Consider the following 19,448-nt stretch of genomic DNA (forward strand, 5'->3'; position numbering starts at 1 on the left):
CCCGAGCATAAGGCAAAAGATAGCAGATAAAAGTGACGGAGGTGTCCAAGTTGTATCAGAAGTGAAATAAATAAATAGATGTTTTATTTAATTTTGTTGTTAAAAAAATTAAAAAGGAAATAAAATCTCAGGACTGAACATAGTATTGTATCTGACCCCAAAAGTGAGCTTGTTATAAGTGCCTGAAAGGAAATGACGAGCTGGATTTTTCACAGAGCTGTTATAAATTCCAGCGTTGGTATCTCTCTTATCCAGTGACTCACAAATAGGCATCTTCTGTCGAGATTGTTGTCTCCCAGGAGGAGGAGAGCACAAACACACTATGAGGCTTTGTACTGTTTTAAGTTTGGGAAAGGGGTGTTATTCATAAGAGGTACTGAAATCAGACATCCAGGTCATGCCAAAGAAGTTTTCACGTATCCTGTGTGCTAGTCCATAGCACTTCTACTATATTTGTGATGCATGCTCTGTAGAAAAAAGTATTTTGTGTAAGCTTCAAAAACCAGTTTTCTTTACTGCTGCCCTTTATCTTCACCTGTCAGTCATGCTGCTAACTGCAGGCATAGGCTTGTTTAGCATACTGCAGAGATTCATCCCTTTGTTTGGTTTACAGATTCTGCACCAAGGACTTGTTTGTTATTTGGCATTATTAAGCAGCTGATTTTCCAGGAGCACATTTGAGCCATGGATTGTTTGCCAGCAGTTTGTAATAAGCCAAGAATAAGCAACAACATATAATCAAACCCATTATGACTACATTAAGATTACAGTAGAGAAAGGAAATTGAACAAACAAAAGTATTGCAAAAGTACAGCTAAGAACAATGAAGATATCTGAGCAATGTTGTAAACACTTATTACTACTTACATAAGGTCCACATGTCTGTGTACTCTCAAGCCTGAGACTGAACAGACTTCCCTTTTAAGGCTGTGCTCAGATAAGGTCAACCTCTCTTAACATGGAATCATATCAAATACAAATTTGTTTCTCAGCAGCTCTCTTGGAAAAACTGAAACCATTCCTTAAGTGGCCAAACTCTCCCTTCAGTCCTGAAAATTTTTATTAATGAAGAAACGAGAGAAATGCAAGTAAGATGATAAAATCTCAGAGGAATATATCAACCTTAGGAAAATAAATATTTAATATAGACAAATTTAAAATTTAAAAGAAAATGGTAAATACAATACATAATGGAGAACCAGTATTTAAGATGCATTAACGCAGATACATTTGTCAATGCAGAAAACAAATAATAAAGTAGGTGTAGTGAGAGTTCAGGCCTGAATGGTCACCTTCTTGATATGGGGAGGGAATGGAAGGCAGAAAAAGTAAATACAGGCCACTAGCAGAGAGGAGGTCAAGCACCACACTCTACATAAGTCGACTGGGAATAGTTTTGTAAGTCAAATGTGTTTTCCAGTTCTCCCTTATATGACATTTGCTGTGGGAGAGGCGTTGGGGGTGGCTGACAACAGGAGCCGTCTGCCCTGCACACACCACACGCTGCTGGCCGGCCCACGCACTGCCAGCAGCTCTGACTTGCCACAGTGCAAACAGGAGGGGCACTTGCAGCAATACGCAAGGTCCAACCAGCCACAGAGGCATCCTGGCTACAGAAAAGCATCGTTTTTAAGGGAATGGTCTCATGCAATAACTGTTACTGCATGACAGACCAGAAGTCTGTTTTTCCCTGCCAGCATCTTTTGATGAAAATTTTAATAGCAGATTTCAGATTATTTGGCCATTAAGTGGATTGAGACTTAGCTCAATCAGCTACTCTGACATTAAGATCAGTGGTTTTCCTGGGCCTGAATTTATCTAGAAAATAATTATTCACTGTGTTCTCAGAAGGAAGGATTGTATTTCAGTATTTTGGTAGAGAAGACTGCTGAGGCATAACGAGAAGACAGAGAAAGAAAATATATAGCATGCTGTGCAAATGATATGGTCCTCCTTTCTTCTCTGCATAATTCAGTCCTTGCCAGATTTTAGCAGACAGGCTGCACTCAGTTTGCCTTTCAGAAGCTGATGAGTGGAAATGCCAGCTCTCCCCTATTTCCCTGCAATAGGGGAAACATGCACCTCCAAATGCAGCAAATTATTCTCTCAGAATGGGGGCTCTGAGTAGCTAGAAATCATTACTTTTCCCCCAGGTTTCCCCTCTGATCATTTTGTCACTTAAGCTTAGCATTGTAGGATTAAAACAGGAACTATCTGCAGGACGTAGAGGCAAATCAAGCTTATTGAAACTGAAGAGATGATCTCTTTTGGTCAGTACATATACACTAAAGTAAAGCTGGTGGGAAGCAGTCATGGATCTGTCCCACTAGGACAGATCTGGTTGTATCTGGGGTGGGATGGGGGAGAGGGAATTTCTACCCTCTCTCTGCAGAGTTTTCTGCTCTCATGTAACTAGGCAGTAAAAATTAGTTGGAGGGGAATTCTTCTTCTTCTTAGGCACAGCCCTCTTGATTACAGCCAGCATTATCACTGCCTTCTGGGAATTAAGTCAATGCCTTTGAAAATTAAATCATGGGGAGGGTTGCTGGTTTTCCAACAGTTCAAGACCTGAAATGCCTTTCAGGCTTCACAGAAAGAAAACCACGGAGCTTTTCTTCATACTCAGAGAATGGCACAATTGTGACCTTTTTTCAGTTCAGTGTAAACCATGAGAAGATTAGCTAAGACCATAGAGCTGAGTTGCCTTGGAGAGAGGCTTTGTTGGTAAACTCTGCAAGGGGAATGGAAAGTGATCAGCAGTCTCAAGGGTCATCAGCTGGCCCCAAAGGAAGGTGGTGGACTTTTGGCTATTTGCAACCCAAAGTCCTGCTTGGCCACAAAAAATCTGCAGCCTGAACAAGCCCAACACAGCAGCATAGCACCAGTGTATGCCTCAGCCATATTTTAAGTCTGGGTCTGAGCTCTCTTCACCCATTAAAAAGTATCTGGGCACAAGTCTTCTGTGCAGAGCAGAGATGCAGGACCAGAGGAATAAAGCCCAGGACTGTGCCATCCCCTGCCTCAGTGTGATCAGGACAAGAGCAGCAGCCAAAGCTGTCATCACTTATCCCATGCCTGTGGGAAGCACTGGGTATCTGGTGTCAGGTAGGGTGTCTAGAGAGACCCAGCTTTACTGGCTGCAGGAGCACAGAGATGAGCTTAAAGGCATTATGACAAATGGGCACTGGGGTTTCTGCTCAGGCACTAGCCCACACTGCTGTGCTCCATGACTCTTTTACCATGTATTCAGATAATATTTTTATTCTTGATGATCTATAAATTAGATTAAAAGCAGATAGATAAAGCCTGCTCTATAGAATCAGACTGCTGAGCCATCTGTGCTGGTGTCCTGCTCTGGGATCAGGTGCTCTGAAAAAAAAAGGCTTACAAGGCTCAGTGACATGTAAATGAATAAACTCCTCCCTGGTCCCCGCTCACAGAGACTTTGTTCAGATTCAGCTTGGCTGTGTTTAGAGGCATTCAGAATTTATTCTTTTTTTCAAGGGGAGAAGAATTTTCATATAGCATTAAAAGAACAACTAGTTAAAGAAGCATTTTTATGATGAAAAATAGTTTGTACATATGTATGTGCAGTTTTTGTGAATATGAAAATACAGCATACTCCTACACTTATTTACCTTGACATTGGCATATAGATATACCAAACATTTGCTCAGTTTCCCCCATAATTTAATATGGAGATCTCTAAGTATCCCTTTTTTGGTATGCCCTCTCTTCCCCTCTCTCATATCGTTTTAATAAAAAGCCAAAATCCACAGGAATATAATAATGCTGTACAAACATCTGAAATGTGAAAATAAGTGAGAGAAAAACAGTTTCCTTTACACAAAACCGTGAGGGATAAAATGAAGGCTCATCAGCTCTGTGTAAAGAAGTAGAGAGTCAGGTCAGGTATAAACTTTCTCCAGTGCTAAAGCAGATCTGGTTGTGGAATTAACCACCTGAAAAGATCACTGAATCACATCAAAGGAAGGATTGTGGAGCTGGAATCTGTGAAAATTGCATTGGCATTAGGATGCAGCGACAGAGCCCTGGTAAGGCTCTGCTGCCTGACCCTGCCACCTCCACCGGGGGTCAGTTTTTATTTCATGCACAATTAAATGTGACTTTTGCCTTATCTGCATGTAACAAGCTTGTTGTGCAGCTCCTGGCGTCCCTTGAGTGAAGTCTCCGACTATGGCTAAGCTTATCCATACTCCAACAGATGGGGAGAGAGATGATTCTGCCCCAGCTGCCTGGGCTTTACACTCTGGGAGCCATGGAGGGCCAGGAGAGCTCCCTTGTGGGAAGGGCTGGCAGCAGTGGAGGGAGGAGTAACAGCTCTGGCCTACACCTGCAGCAGGTGAGACATGAGACCAGCAGCATCACACAGAGCAGTGCCCCGTAGCACTGCTGCTCGTGTTGACCACCAGCTAATGAGCTGGAGAGAGCAAATAGCAGAGACGTGGAAAACAGCTGGCTTGGCATGGCTGCGAGCATATCGAGCACAAACACTGATCTGTCACTGCCACTTCCAGATTGACCAGGTCACCGGGTGCCAGCAGCTAGTGCCACTGGGAAGAGGATTCTTGCTCTACCACCAGCAGCCAGCTGGACCCGCGCTGGGCTGGGGACAGGGAATCTCTTTGTGTGCAAGCAGACAGTGCCAAGGACTGCACGTGTTTATGTGCTATGTATATGTATACCTGTATATGTATATGTATACCTGTGATCCTCTTACTGTAATTTCCTTCCAATTTTTTTCTGCTGTGTCTATCTCATTTCCATAACAGTACCATATTCCCAGTGACACTGGCAGGTGCTCGTCACTGGGATCAAGAGAAAAAATGTTCCTGGTCACAGTAATGGTATATAACTGAGCTGTAGTGTGATGTCTTTTACTTGCTCAGCCTTTTTTCAAGCAAAAATTGACTTCACTGAATCACAAACTCACAGAGTGGGTCAGGTTGGAAGGGACCAAAGTGGGGTCATTTGGTCCAACCTCCCTGCTCAGGTAGGGTTGTCCTAGAGAAGATGGCACAGGATTGTGTCCAGACAGTTGTGTCTCTCCAGTGAGAGAGACTCCACGCCCTCTCTGGTCAACCCTGCTGAAGCTTCATGGCCCCCTCCAATACTGGATCAGGGTGCACTCCAGTATTAGTGACAGACCGACTGTGTTACACATAGCAGCTCTATAGAGCAGTTTGGAATTAAAAAACCCCAACCCATCCTTCGTTTATCTGTCATGGGGATGCACAAGGGCAGTGTGTAATGGCTCCTTCTGGAACCCAAGCTGGGAAGGATACTCTAAGGGGTTATAACCAAGAACTTCAATGAGGCAGCTGTGCCTGGGCGCAGTCAGCGTCACTCCGACACAAGCTGAAACTTGGCACTTCATCCTGGCTGCTCTCAGTGACACTGTCCCATCCCCAGTGTAAGGCAGCACAGCTGGAACTGTTTTTAGACTGATGGCAATGAAGTTTTTCCAAACTAATGTCCCAAGGACTATGAATACTTAAAACAGAGATGTTAAAGAACTCTCTTTTTCAAATACAGTATTTTACTACAGAGGTGAACAGAAAGACAAGCCTTGCAGGTTGAGTTCATCTGAAATGGAGGTTTGAAATGAAGGTAGTGGGTTCCTAATCTGCATGTCAGGTTGCTTCAGGCTTGTTTTTTGAGAGAGCCACCAGTGTGTGTACAGTTGACAAGGAGGACATAGAAGACTGTAATCTGTGGTTTAAGGTAATCATGTGTTCTGTGCATTGCCAGGTGCTATCCTTCTGCTTAGGGATGTGTTGGTATTACTGTAGCTGGTCTCCCAGGCTGGACACTCAGCAGCTCTAATCCTGGAGAGATACCCGTGTTCGGCTTGCATTGCATTTGCATGAACAATCATTATTATATCAAAAGAAGATAAATTGCTAGTTAGAAAATTATTTGAAAGGAGTTTCAAAATAGTTTTCTGGGAAGAAGGCTGTGCTAAAAACAAATACCTATTTACGTCTCTGCATAGTGTGAGGATTATCACATAAGGAAAGTAGGATATAATGCAGTGAAGTGTGTGTAATGCTTCTCCACACCTCTACATGCTACTGTAGGAATTAAGGTCCTTTCCCCTATAAACTCCTCTTTGTCCTGGCAGGAGAGGGTCTAGAAGGCAGCTGCCTGCCACTACTAAACGAATTGCACAACAACCATTGCCTACATTCCACTGGTCTGCAGAGACTTTCTATTTTCATATTTTTAGTTTTTCAGTCCTATAAAGAAACACTTTAAAGTCCAAAGACAGTTGACTTGCCACAGACAATTACAACCTCCCTTGGACATAGTTGCATGCCTTTCCTATTTATCCTACCTTGCCTAAGGGGAGTGTCTCTTGCTATTGAAGCCAGGCCTGAGTCTATCATTAATATAATTTACTAGACTAATGTGCTATTCTCCTGTAAAAGAAAACCCAAAGTCACATAATCTCCTGGAAAACAAAAAGAATATTTAACGTATTTATAGGTCTCTCATCATTACTAATTATAGGCTGTTGCCTGCTGCTCAGACTCAAAAAAACCACAGTGTGCTCAAACATTAAAGTGAAACAAGCATGCAGTATCTTGCATGCTTCTTTGGTTAAAAGGTTGTTTTTAAAACTGAAACAAGTATATGTTCTGTGTGTGAATATGGAGCAGAACGAATATGGAGCAGAACAGTACATCATAATTTCAACTGAAATTCCAACCAAGAACCCCCAGAGTACTACCTGAATAAAATACCTCATTATATTATGCTTGAAAACATTTTCAGCACCTGTAACTACAGATCTGTGCCTGCCAAGTTTTCCTGCATTTGAGGAGTAATTAAATTATTCCCACCTTCCTGGAGATAGATTTGCACGTCAGATAAATTACAGCAACAAGCAGGTAATTAGACAGATGAATGTTGTAATTTACAATGGTATTTATTTAATCTACAATCTTCTACTTACAGCTGACTGGACATTAAGAAGGGGGATGTGGACTCACAGGCTGTTTAAAAGCATTGGATCCACGGTGACTGAGTAGGTCTAAATTGATGTAACAACTTTCCATTATATTTCCTTTATATTTCTTGCTGTCATGCTTTGCATCAGCTCCTTGCATGTCTCCCACTTTCATGAAGCAGTGCCTGAATCACTTTCCCTGTTCCCTGCTATGTGATTTTTCTGTCTCCCATTCTCTAGCCAAACCCCCTTCTTTTTTTCCTCCCTGTGATTTGAAAAATGCCTCATCCCATGTTCTGTGCCGGAAGGTGAGTTTGGATAGGAAGCCACAGGTCACAAAGCTTGGATAATTCACATACAAATATATTTGCACTAAAGGTTAGACACTTGCATCATCCACTTTTCTAGCCTGGGGTGCCAGATAGCTAATGTGTGCAGCAGCTAAATAGCAGCTTGATGTTTTTTTAAAGGTTACATTGCTTTTAGCTTATCTGCATTATGCTGGGCATGGTGTTACTGGCATTTCATGACACCAGTGTTACCTTTATTCTGACAACAATACGGAAACACCCAGAAGCTACAACATGATATAAGCCCTTCATGATGATAATGCTTAAGGTAGCCTTACAGAAAAATGCAGATCTAACTTCTGTCAGAAAAATAAACTTTTCTGGCTGTGGTATAAAAGTGAGCTCTCTTCTCATTCTCTTCTACATCTTAGCAGTCATTTAGTTTAGTCTAAAAAATCAAATGAGATAAGAATAAGATTTTTATGTCATATTTTATTCAATCCTTTTTATTGAATGGAAAGAAAACAATACAGAAGGTAGAACACTTCTTCATCTGTAAACTAGAGGGGGGGAGAAAACTGTTTTTCTCTTTACCCAAATGGATAAAGAAGAAAAAAAAGTCCAACATGCCTCCTCACCCCCATTTTCACTCCTTGAAATACAAAATTAATAAAAGAGAAAGAGCCAGAAGGTAGATGAGCATCTCTCTCTTTTCTATGTCTGTGGGAAAAAAAAAAAACAAAAATTGTTGTTTTAACTTAAAATAATATCTGGTTCAGTAACAATTTTGGATGGTGGAGGAATTACCAACAGACTTTGATCCAAGCCAGCACTTTGAATCACATCTGGAAGGCAGCTGAAGGCCTGGTAAATCTAATGAGTTGAACATTTCTATGCTTCTAAACTAAGCTGCTTTTATCCGTGTGGCAGTGACAACTTCAGATTGCACAAGTGGGACGCTGCAATCTGCAGGGTTCAGGAAATGATGTACCAGGGCTTTCACACCATCCTTCCTGCTCCACAGATTATGGGTCATTTGAGAACCAAGGAGATCTGTGGAGATGAAGCAGAGAAATTTGGCATTAATATGTCACTACACATTAGAGAACAGTTGTTTGGTTTGATTCTGTACAAAATCCCAGTGCAGATGACGAGAGCATTTCCTCCCCTGGAATTCACCAAGACTTTTGGAAAGAAAAACACGGCAAAGGACACTACTGAACAAGATCAAACATGTAGCAGTCAAATAAACCAAATAAATTTTGATTGAGATGGCAGATGGAGTAAGGTACAAACATGGGGTTTTTAATGCAAAATAGATTTTAAAATAAGCATTTCCTAGCATCAGGATTTGAATGTGAGGCTGATAAAGAGCATCTAAAATTACATGAAGATGAGACTACAAGAAGATTTGTTCATTGTTAGAGTTAGGTCAGGTAGCTGGACCTTGAAGGAAGTTGTAGAAAATGTTCACTGGTGCAGAAGTAGAGAATCTCCTGTGGGGGTCCTGTTGGCCAACAAGCTGAACCCTGGCCCCCATTGTGCTGCTGCAGCCACAAAGTCAAATCAGATCCTGGGCTCTGTCCTCAGGGACATTGTGAGCAGAGACAGAGACATGATCATCCCAGTCCACTCAGTGAATGGAAGTATTTCAATATCTAAGGAAGGTTTATTTTGCTGTAGAATTGAAGAAGGGTATGATAAAGAAACACACAGCTGTGGCTGAAAATAGATAAGAGAAAGGTTTAGGTTAGACAGCAAGAGAAGTACCAAGCCTGTTCTATGACACTGACTTATGAAATTTCTCCTTACGAAATGTGGCAACAGGTGTTGCAAAGAAATCTAAGGGAAGCAAACCTTGGAATTTAATACCACTAAATATATTTGTCTAGTTATGCCTGTTTGGGTTCAGAGAAAAAAGACATGAGGGGTTCTTCCCATCCCTTAACCCATTGTCTAGTACCAGTACAGTCAGAGGGATTCAGCCATCCTGATGTACTCTGTGCCAGGTTAACCAGGGACAAGCTGAAGTCCACGAAGTTCTCCCTTTAATGTCACTGGGAAGGGTTTTCCACTGGTGCTAGGAAACAGCTTGCTTTACATTTCAACCCCATTTGTAAAGCTGTTGCTTGGATGTTAAATAAAAATATGGTACATTATAAAAAAATAGCTATCTCTCTGTTTACTATTTAGAACATTTTATATTGTCAGAATAGCACAAGGAATACATTGCCAAAAAGGGTAAGAAAAGAGCCCATGAAAGAGCCCATGATACAGCCCTCAAGCTGTATCACATTATCTAATTTGGTAAATAGACAATGGTTTATTCCTTGACAAGGAATATTCATTCCCCTTCTTTACAGCTTTTTTTTTTTTTTTTTTTTTTTTTTTTTTTTTTTTTTTGGTTGAGTGAGTGGCAGGCTGTGATAAGGGGAACTTAATTTGACATTGCATGTATTTATGACCTACAAAACTTGATATAGGCCAAAAAGCCAAAAAGAGTGGGCAGGGGATGGAAACTGAGAGGGGATGGAACTTAGCAGCTGAATATAGACCTAAAAGCCAAGAAATCCTCAGTACTAATTGTACTGCCACTACTGATTTATGGAGTGTCCTTGGGCACTGTTAAAACCTAGCAAGTGTTTTGAGGTGGAAGAGAACTATGTGTTTCTATTAAGATGGCATAATGAGGTTTTAATTAGGGAAAAATTGGCTACTTCTCTGCTGAGATGGAATAACTATTGTAGATGTGAATATATAAATGCTCTACTGAACCTGAAAAGGAAGGTATTGGTTCCTCTGACATGAAATCTTGAGAATGGGCCATAGAACAGTTTCAGCATTACAACTGAGATTGTATACAGCTTTGTATGTGCCAGTGTCACCATCAAAGATAAATACACTTTAACTAATTTTAATTTATAATTAATTCTGATCAGAAAGATAGTTTTCATTCCAGGGCAATTAATTTAAGCCAATATGTACTCAAGACGGGTGGAAACTTGGCCATATTTCTTTCCTACATGAGCATTAAGCCAACTTTGACATTTTGTACATTTTTAATTAAATCACTATGATCTTTGCAGGCCAGTGTTTGCTCTAACAGTATTTTTTAAGCTTGAAATTCAAAGGTAGATTACTTTAACAAATGTGCACGAAGATTAAAAATTTAATCCCTTCAGTGTTGAGACTGCATTGTCTGTTATCTCTGTTTTGAGTAAAACAGATGGTTCATATTGCAAATGATGCATGAATAGGACTTCCCCAATGTGATGCAAATGGATCTGTGAAACTGGCATTGTATGGAGGAAAAGAGGCTGATGTTAGTAGAAACTTCTTGGACAAACATCAGTAATGAATATGTTCTTTGATTATGTTTCACCACCTGTTAAAAAGCAAAGGGTGTTCAGAAAAAACAACCAGGAAGAAAGATGACCTTTCAGAGACTGATAGTTCCAGGGACAATAAACCAGACAGCAAGCCAGTGGCTGGTGCTGCTGCTGATTCCCATTGTCACCTTTGGCAAGTGCAGTCACTCAGGGTCTCTGGGTCAGCCTCTGTAACACGAGGGTTACGGCCTCACACTGTGTATCATCCTTCTGATGCATTCAAGCCATGCATGTTTGGGGCAGACAGTTTTCCCTAGTGGTTGGCACAACCACTGGACTCTGCTGTATTCCAGAAATTAGAAAGAAGTAACAGTGAGATGGAAAAAATATTTCGCTGGGCTTGAATGACCTTCCATGTGCACTGGATTGTGTGGAATAGATATTATAACATAAAAAAGCCATTTCATTTGAGCAGAGTTTCTCACCTCACTGTTCTCAACAAAGTATTTTCTTGAAATATCTTATTACTACTTTAAGAAAATGAGGATCAGGTCTAAATTCCTCTTTAAGCTCCCAGTTTAGAACAGGCCTTAATGAGTTTTCAGTCAGTTCCTACAACTGTCAATATACGTGTTTCAGTGATTAAAACTAAATACATTCCCAGGCTGATGTAATGCTGACCAGATTTATACAGTCTTTACAATTACTGATGCTTACATTTTTTGAGGAAAATTCAGATCTATCACAGGAAACCAGTATGCAAAAATGGTTTGTATTATCCTTAATTATGGTATTGGCAGTGCCCAACAGCCTTATTTTAAAATGAAGCACCCCAATCACCATGTTACCAGCTTCTCTATTTTTCATGTGTTTTACTTCATTTACTTCTGTTATCATAGATCACAGAATGGTGTTGTTTTTGGAAAATAGTTGAATGAGCTATTTATTTGGGTGTTTGGGCCTGGTAGCCTAAAGGTTTTGTAAATTTATGAAATGTCTGGGAGAGCAGTTGCAATAGCCTGAGCTGAAGGATGGGAAAAACATGTTCATAAGAAATAAGAACCCCAAACTCTTGCTTGTCCTTCTATTTGCACATCAGGCTGTCTTGCAGATTTTGATCACATGGGTTCATTTTCATGTGTTTATTGCACCTACTCCACAGGAACCCCAACATGGCCAATATGTGGTCTTGCTACTAAGCGCCATAATTAATTGCCATTTACCCCCTGGAAAACTTTCCTTTGCCCTGTTCAAAACCACTTTGTCAAAGAACACTAAACCCTCTGTCTTTGCACAGATTCCCACTTGATGAATCTCAACCTTGTTTTCTCTGTTGCTCTTGATACAGAGCACACAGGTGGAAAGACCCAAGATGGACCCTACCAGGAAGAATCTGAGACCCTGGGAAAGAAAGGTGATATCCAGGATCACCAGTTGGGAAGGACAGAGAAGGCTTGGGCTGAGAAAGGATTGTGACAGAGCATGTGGGAAACGGAAGGTATGGAAACTTGAAATTCTAAGAACACACAGAAGTTTGTGAATTTTCAGGAATGCCATGAAAATTTGCCTTGTTTTAGTTGTTGAATATATAATCTGTCCTCTCCTTACAGGGGTACCTAATTCCTATCTTAATTACAGTTTTTATGGCTTACTGGGCACTCCTGTGCTTCAGAGCTCACCAACCTGGAAGACATGGCTGAGGTTTGCTCCTTGACTAATAGAAAAGTTTGATCTTGAACAGGTCTATCTGGCCACTATAGTGGGTGATGCAGACAATCCTCATAAAAGGAAATGTTCAATATTCTGTGTGTAGAGTCACATCCATTTTCACAACATCTGGAATGATTCCCCTGACTTTTCATGGTTCTTTAGCTTAAATGTTCCATGAAGTCTGTGTACAACTAACAGTTGCTACTTTTTTTCTGGAGTGAGAAGAGAATGTACAGTTCTGCATCCATTTGTGTGGCTTCTGGGACTTCTTTTGCTTTTAACATTCTCTGGCAGTGCCTCATCCTGAGTCTGCCTTTGGCGGCAACCACAGCACTGAGGGGCCATGCAGGCAGAATTAATAACAAGGCAGTGCTGAGAGGCTTTCCTTGATAAAAATTGCTGTAGGCTGGGTAGAGAGGGCATATTTTGTTAGCAAAGAAAAGGCCCCCATGGCTGCTGCTTTAGGAAATGGATCTATTATTGTCACTTTCTGTTCTGGGAAGGGACAGAAGGACTTTTTGATTTTCTTTGGTTTCTCTTGTGTAGTCTGCCACAGCAGCCAGCATTAGCAAAACCAGACCTGTGCTCATCTTTTCAAAATATCACTTTTATTTCTGAATGCTGATTACTCAGGCAGACTGCAAGGTAGAGCTGTGAGAGTTTCAAAAGCAGGGCAACAGATTGTTGTACCGAAGTGGTAATGACACAAAAAATGGAAGCAGGATACAAGCAATCCACTTAAGGGACCTGGAAAAGCCGTGAAGAAAAGGATTGGGGCTGAAATACAGACGTTGGATGAAGGAAGGTTTTTACTCAGCACTTGTTAGACCACATCTAGAGTACTGTGTCCAGCTTTGCCTCCTGAAACACCAGAAAGACACCGATGACCCAGAGCAAGTTCAACAGAGAACTTCCAAGATGATCGGGGCAGGAACACTTGCCTTATGAGGAGAGGCTGAGAGAGGTGGGCTTTTTCCATCAGGAGAGACGATGGCTTTGGAAAGACTTAACAACAGGTGCCTGATGAGTAAAAGGAAGTCATGGAAAAGATGGAAACAAGCTGTTCATATTTGGGCACAATAGTGGAGCACAGACAGTCGGATTCTTATGAGATTGAAGGAGAAGATTTTTCACTACAAGGACAGTCAGGCAGCAAAGCATCCTACCCAAGGATGCTGTGCAGTCAGTCTCCTCTCTGGGAGGATTTTCAAGACCCAACTGGGTAAACCCTCAAGCAACGTGGTCTAAAGCTTACCTTGTTTTATGCAGGGGTTTGAGCCAGAGACCTCCTGACCCCTTCCACCTGAGTTACTCTGTGATCCTGATCACCAGCCCCTCCACCTACTAAATATAATGGCTGCTCTCTACAGCTCACTACACCTCAGTCATCACCCAAAACAGCCACTACATGAGCTACTAACCCCAAGAAAAAATGTGCAAGCCTCCAAGCTCCAGGATCCTTGCAATATTATAATTTGCTTAAGAAACAAACCTTGAAATGCTAACCTCAATATCTTCAGCAGAGTTACAGCAGTTCAGGGCTGTGGAGATCATGAAACAATGGTTTCAACTCAGAAATGTTCCCTACTTGTGTTATATTAAGCCTGAAACCTCCTGCTCTCAGGCCATCAGTCCTCTTAAGAGTAAGTTAGTGTTGTGTGCTCTACATGGCTTAGGGGTCCAGCAAAGTCAAAATTGGGGTACTAGGAGAAGTTTAAGATGTTCTTTTCTTTCAGACTGTGACAGAGGAAATGGTGTTAATCTTCTTCTCATGGCCTCTGGTTTGCTGTTATTATACAGGTATGGTGGTTCTCTGCTTTGAACCTCCCACTGTAAGTAAAGAAGTAAATATAAACCACAGGGAAGGTGCTTTGTAACAGTTTTAGAGAGGGGTAAACAGCAGCTACCAGTCAGAACTTAGCACTTGAGAAAACACACAAGGAAGGTAAAGAAATTACAGAAAAAAAGGTTTGCCAGGTTTAGCATAAGAAGGACTTTTTGAGTCATAGTACAAGCAGATGAAGTAATAAATGACCGCCTTTGCAAAGTGAAAATAGGAGAAATTCATAATTTCAATAGACAAAAAAAAAAGAAAGAAATTGAGAATAAATATTTATATTCTGTATTTGGAGAAAAGCAGGTCCTAAGCCTATGCCACTTCAGATGTTTTCCAGTCCACTGAAAAGTAAGAAAAATTTTGCTATGTCTTTAAGAAGAATGTTTATAAATCACCAGACCTGGGTGACTTGCATCAAAATGTACAGCAAATTGCTTCAATCCTTTGGTGATGGTACAGTAAAAAGGAAAAATGGGTTAATATGGACAACCACCTTGCTATCCTGATGTATGTCCCTTGCAAGATAAGAGAAAAATTAACAAGATTTAATTAAGGAAGAGGTAAATAGAAGTAAAAGGTGTGAGTTCCATTTCATGACAGTCAATATGATGCTGTTAAAAAACAAATCTTGTCAATACAGCCTGATTTTGCTATGAATTATGTGTTTGGCTGATAATCACTGTCATGTAGACATAAAAGATTTGTATGGTTTAATGTGTACTGTTTGCTGGCATAGAATAGTCTGAGCTTTTTAAATATGAGCAACTGCATGGCAAGGTTGCAAAAATGAGCAATTAGTGTCAATAAAGCTTGGATAAGATGAATTTAGAACTTGCTAAATGGCAGATTGTAAAGCTGTTGCTAACATGAAATTTTCTCTGAATGAGTATGTTTCTAGTGGCATCCCATGGTGGTATGTACTAGAAACAGTGTTGACCAACCAATTTCATCAGTGATCTGGAATTAAATGCAACATTCCTGTTGGTTTAAACCAAACCTGTGAATATCACATAAACTGCTGGAATAGAAATTATAATGACATGACAACTATATGAAATGGTGCAGGGAGATTAAGTCTTCAAGGGTAATAAAATCAAGCTTTTTAATATGGCTGAGACTGTATCTGCAGAGGTGTGGAAGCAGCATTGACGAGGAGAGTCTCAGAGTTGCCACAGTGCAAGCAGAGTCCCCCTGTGATACTCTGGCAATACAAGCAAATATAATGCTCAGCTGCATAAACATGAGATAAACAAGTAGGAGCAGGGAAGTGATTCCACTGGAACTGAAATATTGCATGAAGTCCTGATGTAGGCATCTTGAAAAATACTTTGGAAAATAAAAATGTGTAGAGGTGATTTGAGGCCTGATGAATTTGAGAAAATGGTTTATTTGTCGAGGGTTTGATCTATTTATTGTGAAGTAGCTTGATAGCAGCTGAAATAGGGAAAAAATGGAAGGCAGGGGACAGTGAACACTTAATCTAGTGAGAAGAGTTCAGCAAGAAACAAGAACAGGGGTTATTAAGCTCCAATTTTGGAAGCCAGAAAGGGTTGTAGGACAAGAAGACCCATCACTTTTTTTAACATTGGGGTATGAATCTTTGAAAAAAAAAATAAAAAGGAATGGTGAATCTGTTTCTGAATCTTCACCTCTATTGAGAAGAAAATGCCTTGAAAAATAGGTTTTAGTCAGACAGAAGTCACTTGGTGTGGTAGAAGAAAAAACTCCTTAAGCATTAAGTTGGTTGAACAGACAAGAGTCACACTGAGATCTTCCCTCCTGTTACCACTTAGGTCTCTCGGAGATGTCCAAGGATGTGAGGGTAATTTTATGCTTGTGATTGCATTTTTTGTTTAAATGCCTATAGGGTTTACCCCCACCTGTGGGGCTGTCTGTTCTCTAGCAACACTGGTCATACTCATCCTTTTTTTTGCATGTTGAATGGTATCACAGTCTTTCTGAAATTAGAAGAACTGTCTGTGTCTGTCCCCAAGTTCCCTTCAGGAAGGGAAGAAAGACTAGGAAAACATCCTGACAACAGAACTTTGTTTTCTGAAACTTGTAAGTAAGAAACAATTTGTGAAGGAGGTATGAGCCATTGCATTTTCCCTCTGGAAGGATCCCTTTCCATATTATTGAGACTGGTCTTATTACAGCCATCTCCAGCTGGCAGGAAAGTTATGTATGTACTCAATAATAGCAAACATCAATGAAATGAGCCTTTAGAGCCCCTTACTGTGCTTGAATCACCTTTATTGATGCAGTGGGATGCAAACTGCATTTCCAATAGCTGTAGCTGATGGACCTCAGGACCAGATGGAGGAAACTGTCTGCAGCTGGGGAGAGCAAATTTAAACTGCTCCCAACTGCCCCAAAATAACCTCTCAAGCAGTCATGGTTACAAAAGCAAAGGCAGAGCCAGCACTGCTACAGGCATCACCCAGCCTGAATAAAACAGTGGTGGGCATCACTCACCTAAATGTGGGTCACCTGGGCTGAGTGGTGACCAAGAGAGGTCAGTACTGAATGGGCATCAAAGTATGATTCAGCCCATCCTAAAATAGACATCTAAATTAAGGCTCCACAGAAGTGTCTTCTCTCTCTCTCTTGGCTGCACAGGGAGTTTTCTAAGTGGCTCAGCTACAGACTGCTCTGCTGCAGATGTCTGCCTTCATTAACTTTTAGGGTCTTATGACCAACTCAATTTCTGCCACCTGTCAGCACAAGGAAAGGGCCCTGATGGGCCACAGCCACACTTGTTGTGTACACAAAAAGAAGCAGATGTGATTTCATTGTGTTCCACGTGCAAAAAAAGGCATATTCACACTGGCTGATGAGCACTTACTGCAAGCAGTGTAGAGAGGCAGTCTGGGTTCTGGTCATCCAGTCTTTGTTAGCAATCTTTGGACACTGCTTATAGATGAGTGAAAGTGATTTCTCAGCTTTTTCCCTGCTCATTACAAATGAGGATTGATCCAACATTGATATCAAAAGGTGACACGCTCATTCCACTTTCCAGCTGAGGGCAAACAAAAGAAAGCCAGTTCAAACTTTGTACCAGTGACATGTGGATAATATGATGATGCAGTTTTTCTCTGTTTTCTGATTACAAATGACAATCTGAAGTTAAGGTAGGGTTGTCACATTCCCAGAACCAAAGTGTCACCAGTGGCATTATCAGAGGGCTGCAGGAGGAGCAATGGGCTGGGTCCTGTTGCAGCTCAATGCTAGGAGGTGAAAACAGCATTACTGGAAAATTTGCACAGAGCTCTGGGATTTCCCATGTCCTGTGGGGTGTAGTGTTGTTTTTGAAAGCTATAAAACTAGTCAAATGACTTGAAAACATCTCAATATTTCATTCACTGGGAAAAATCTCGGTCAGAGATGGACTGTGAAGCAGTATAACAAAAGCAAAGATTAGTTCATGATTCCTGGCATTTTTTGAGTTGGACATAATTTTACTTGTTTGAGACATTTCCCTGCAAATGGAAGACTGCAGTTACAATGTGATGGAAAAGAGGAAGGGAATTTGCAGTAGACTAACAGAGAATAATCTGATATCAAAGAGAAGCCTCTGACCTGTAGATTTACACTGTTCAAATAAATGAGAAACTGGCCAGTAAGCCTCTTAAAATGCCAACAGTGCTTGAAATGGGCTAACAGGCGAGTTGCCATGTAAAAAATGGCACTGTATGTGACATCAGAAGCAGCTCTTTGGGCAACTTCAAAATATCCAGACTGCCATGAAGTTTTACATTAAAGAGGACCTTAAATTCCTAATACACATATGTCTTAAAATAAATATTTTTATCTTTCCAATATACATCTTCTGTCTTTCATTGTGGTTCTTGCTTTCACCACTTGTCTAAGACCAAATTAAGAGTCTCAGTAGTAAATGTCATTTTTCCATTCTCACATGTCACATAGGCCAGAAGACACTGAGCACTGTGCCTAAAATTTATTTTCCGAGACTAGACACAGAGGATGTGTGATGGAAAGAACCCGAGGACATGCATTATTTCTGTAGTGAAATAAAGCCTGCTACTTTCCTAGCAGAGGAAAGCATCCTGGTGGTGGTACCAAATCAAATGGGACAAATATGTATGGCAAGCACAGTATGTCTCAACCCACACTCTGTCAAGTGAGACCCAGTCAGCAGGCAAAGGAGGGTACACACAGGCAAATCAGGATCTGTTCCAGTGGAAGTGAATGTTGGACTGGGCCTTGTTCTGTGCAAGCACAACTGATAAAGCAAAACTGCACTGTTGTGGATTGTGCAAATTGCTAATGCAACCAAGGTGAATGGCCTTTAGCATTTGTGTTTCTCCCAAATGCATTTGCTGGAGCCAAGATGCTGCTTGTGCATCTGCAGTGATGCTTCCCTTTGTGCTGGAATTGTTTCACTCTGAGTTCATGCTCCCAAAGCCATGCTCTGCCATTTGCCCTCAGTGTTCCTCTCTCCTCCCCCAGGTTTTGCAGTATCATTGCTCTGATATCCCCAGTATGATCCTACCCAACATTATCCTGTCTGTTTTTTCTTCCTGACAGCCACTCACAGGAAATTCTCATCTGAAGGAGGATTTGTGAAGACACCGTTGTCTCTGTGTGTTGTCTCTGACTTGTTCCCTTTTTGCAGTTCCTGTCATAGCTCCTTGCTGCTCAGTCTCAGTTCTCTGATGGATCTAATCTGCTTGCCCCTGCTCCTTGACTGAAGATACCTTCACAACTGTTACTCAGCACATAGCAAGGGAGACAGCTCCATCTTATTATTCTTTTTTAAAAATAAGAGCCTTGTGCAGAATGTTTTCTTTCTTGGGGGTTGGACTAGATGATCTCCAGAGGTTTCTTCCAGCTCTAAAAATTCTGTAATTCTGTGTTTCTTCCCTTTTAAGTCACACCTTCCTTTGCAATCTGAGGTGGGCTCTTAATTTCTCAGCTCAGCTTTGGACCCTGGGGTTTGGAGAGAACCAACATCTCAGTCAACTTTCACTCAATCAAAGTCACGTTTTTTAATTTGGAAAATGTGTTCTCTGTATTGGTCAAATTCAGCAAATATCTTTAATGTGACTGTATGTGTGTGTCCATTCACATTGAGGGAAGAACTTGGAGGCAGCAGTCAGAAGATTCAGCAACCTGCCCCCACATCTCTCTCTTTCCAACACAAGGCTTCATGAAGTCACACATTTTTCTACAGATCTCTGCCCCACCTGTGGTTTCTCTCAGGTCAGCTGGACTGTGTGTCCAGCTCCTCCATTTAAAACCAATTTGCTTCATCAAAGAGTTTATTAGCATGAGTCCAATAAACCCCT

At 41.1% G+C, this 19,448-nt stretch overlaps 2 long non-coding RNA genes across 2 annotated transcripts; one reads left to right on the forward strand and one right to left on the reverse strand.

Annotated features, from left to right (window-relative positions):
• Positions 1-42: 42 nt before the first annotated feature.
• LOC137483495 (uncharacterized) lies at positions 43-19,126 on the forward strand. The gene is made up of 3 exons (XR_011004493.1): positions 43-1,088; positions 11,941-12,090; positions 18,688-19,126. It is a non-coding gene; the product is annotated as an uncharacterized lncRNA (long non-coding RNA).
• LOC137483502 (uncharacterized) lies at positions 324-3,253 on the reverse strand. Its single transcript, XR_011004494.1, has 2 exons — positions 2,932-3,253; positions 324-467 (listed from the first exon to the last, which is right to left on the reverse strand). It is a non-coding gene; the product is annotated as an uncharacterized lncRNA (long non-coding RNA).
• Positions 19,127-19,448: the final 322 nt, after the last annotated feature.

This window comes from Anomalospiza imberbis, chromosome 1 (genome assembly GCF_031753505.1).
Source record: "Anomalospiza imberbis isolate Cuckoo-Finch-1a 21T00152 chromosome 1, ASM3175350v1, whole genome shotgun sequence".
NCBI lineage: Eukaryota > Metazoa > Chordata > Aves > Passeriformes > Viduidae > Anomalospiza > Anomalospiza imberbis.